The 2,909-nt window shown below is 36.1% G+C and overlaps 1 non-coding gene across 1 annotated transcript; it reads right to left on the bottom strand.

The window, feature by feature from the left end:
• Nucleotides 1–2,456: 2,456 nt before the first annotated feature.
• On the bottom strand, nt 2,457–2,537 carry LOC149821105 (small nucleolar RNA Z195/SNORD33/SNORD32 family). The gene has a single exon (XR_016426908.1). It is a non-coding gene; the product is annotated as a small nucleolar RNA Z195/SNORD33/SNORD32 family (small nucleolar RNA).
• Between the last annotated feature and the right edge of the window lie 372 nt (nt 2,538–2,909).

Genomic DNA, 2,909 nt, shown 5'->3' with positions numbered 1-2,909 from the left:
GTTGATCTGACCTTACCGATTATTACCTCTATTGAGCATCAAGACTAGTTAGTGCATGCTCTATATATTCAACTTATCTTGACCATATCAAGAGCTTTCGAATTGGATCTATATTTAGTCTCAATCAGTCGCTCCAGATCAGTTTGACCTATTCCACTTTAGAGGCCTCTCTCATGACTTTGGTTGGATGAGAGCGAATGTTCATGGCTTCAATATGTATGTGAGGATAGATCCTACTTGATTCATTCAATTTATAGAGATCCAATTTCATATTGCAGATCCATAACCCACAAGGTGGAACGAGATTGAAAAAATAGAACTAGCCAATAGCTCAGTTCATGAAGTTTTTGCCTTAAGGGCAAGGAGAGTTTGAAAGAGGTGGTTTGTTATAGACCCTTTTGTGCCCCAGGTCCGACCATCTAGATTCTCCTAATAGACACAGTCTAATAGGAACTGGAGGATGCACTTTCCTATTTGGATCCTTATTTTTGGTATTTTATTTCTTTTAAAACTGTTTGGTAGACTTTATAAATAAGTGCTACTATTTTTTATTAATTATGAATGAAATTAGTGAGTTAATTCAGTTTTTGTTCTCCCTATTCTTGAGCCATATTCTTAGAAGAAACTCCTTTTCTTTATTTCTTCTTTCACGTTTTTCTCAGTAGTAGCCCACCTAGAGAGATTGATATTCTCATTTTGCCTTGCTATTGGCCCTATCTTATAGAGACTCTAGCTAGATTGAGAACATATTTCTCTCTTTCTCATTTTTTCTCTACACCAAAGCCTTCCTGAGGTCGAATTTATAGAAACTGTCCCTCCCTAGAGTCAGGTTTTTGACAAATACCACTGTATGGTATCATGGTACAAAACCACCATATATTTTCTCACATATATATATATATATATAATGACTATTTGACATGGGTCCCACATTAGAATCATGTAGGGAAGCACAATGAACTAGGCTCATCTTGTTTAAGCATGACACATCGCTCGTCTGAATATGCAAATGAGCTAAGTTTGGACATGAATTTAAGCTTGATCGCTCAAACGAGCCCAAGCTTGATCAACCTAATGAGAGCAGTAAGTTTGATTAAGTTCTATTAAAATTACACATGAAAATTTGCTTAAAATATATTTATTCATTACTATAACAACATATAATGTTTTAATTTGAATCATTGATCATAAATCGATCAATGATTCAAATGTAGCTTTTAAAAGGGGCTTTAAAGAAGGTAGGGTTTCTCTTTCTCATTCACTTGTTCCTCATTGGAGTCATTGTAGTGCTGCGAGCCTATAGCTTGATTCCTCTAGTCCTTCTCTGCTGCTCAACCACCTCCTTTCCTCCTCCTTTGTCGTTGGCCAAGGACTTCATTGGCATCATCAAAGAGAATTGGTTGCACCATCGATGGCATGGACCCAAAGGACTTGCAGGAGGAAGCCAATGGTGACTAGGGATGGCAGTGGACCGGGGCGGGGGACAAGGTCTCCACCCCTGCCCCGTTTCAAAAATTTAACCTTCATCCCTAGTCCATCCCCGTGGTGGGGGAGACTTTGGACCTCCACCCCCGCTCCGTCTCAAAATAATAATCCCCACCCCCGCCCGCTCCCATCCCGTCCCCGTCCCCTGTCCACATGAAGATTGCATTTTCCTTGCGATTTTTAATAAAAAAATATGCAATGTCCAAAAATATTTGCTTCTCTGTTTGATCAAGTCCATCATAACTTATTTTTAAACTCTGATGAATATCTTTACCATGATTCTTTAAGTTCTTCAAGATGCTTTCCCATTCCTCTATATTGTTCTTATCAAAAAACAGTGAGCCTAATACTTCAAGTGTTAATGGTGGTCCACCGGTATTCTGCACAACTTTCTCAGATAATTTTTTCAAAAAAATTGAGTTTATTTTTAATCAAACGCTACAATATTTGCTAATTGAGAGTAGAAAACAATTTTTAAATAATGTGATCATGACTTTATGAAAGCTTTTTAAGATTTCCAGTGAAAAACAACCCACAAAATACCAGAATTTCATTACTTGAAAATTTGTATATTTATGTCAAGAAAAAGATGATCTAACAAACTATGCAGATTTCGTTGAAGCAATTAACGAGAAAAACAAAACAGTAGTAGTTCCACCATAATCTGAACCTAGAACAGATAAAAATCAAATCCAAAAAAAAAGAATTTTTATGGGCAACCTCAGCCAAAAGATGGTGAATGGTTAATGAATAATCATTATCACGCTCAATAACAAAATTCGATATCATCATTGATTACACCAACATAAAAAATCAGACAAGAAAACTTTAGGTCGCAGTTGGTTGCACACATTTATCGTACCAACAAATAGAAATCTTGATCCAATGCAATTTTAAAGAAAATGAACACACCCAGATAGACCCTTCAAAATCCCACAGAAGCAACAAAAACAAATTAACGCAGAGAGAGAGAGAGATCAGATGGTAGTGCATGTTATAGATTCATCACTCTGTTACAAATTTGATTGAGTTTAACCATCATCACGTCTCCCCAATTCAGTACCCCAAATTGAAAAAAGATTTAATGTACGAAACGGAGAAACTCGCACAAAGAAATAAAAAAGGGCGAAACAAAAACAGAGTGAGATACAGTAATCCTTTCAAATGTACAGAACTCAGGGCTAGATTTTCTACTTCTACAGAACAAAAAGGGCTTCTGGTTGCAGCTTCTCAAAGATGGTATAAAAGAAGAAAATGAAAATTTACCTTCTCTTTCTCCTTTGGGCTGCGACGATGAGTAGGGATGATACAATATTTTGTCTAATAAGATTTAGGGTTAGAGTTAGGGTTAGTAAGTTAGTAGTATATATAAACATGGTTGTTTTGTAATTTTATTACTTAACTTAGGGTATTTTAATAATATT

The sequence above is a fragment of the Nuphar pumila genome, chromosome 12, assembly GCF_984573655.1.
Source record: "Nuphar pumila chromosome 12, dmNupPumi1.hap1.1, whole genome shotgun sequence".
In the NCBI taxonomy this organism is placed as follows: domain Eukaryota; kingdom Viridiplantae; phylum Streptophyta; class Magnoliopsida; order Nymphaeales; family Nymphaeaceae; genus Nuphar; species Nuphar pumila.
This window is presented reverse-complemented; position numbering and strand designations above follow the sequence as displayed.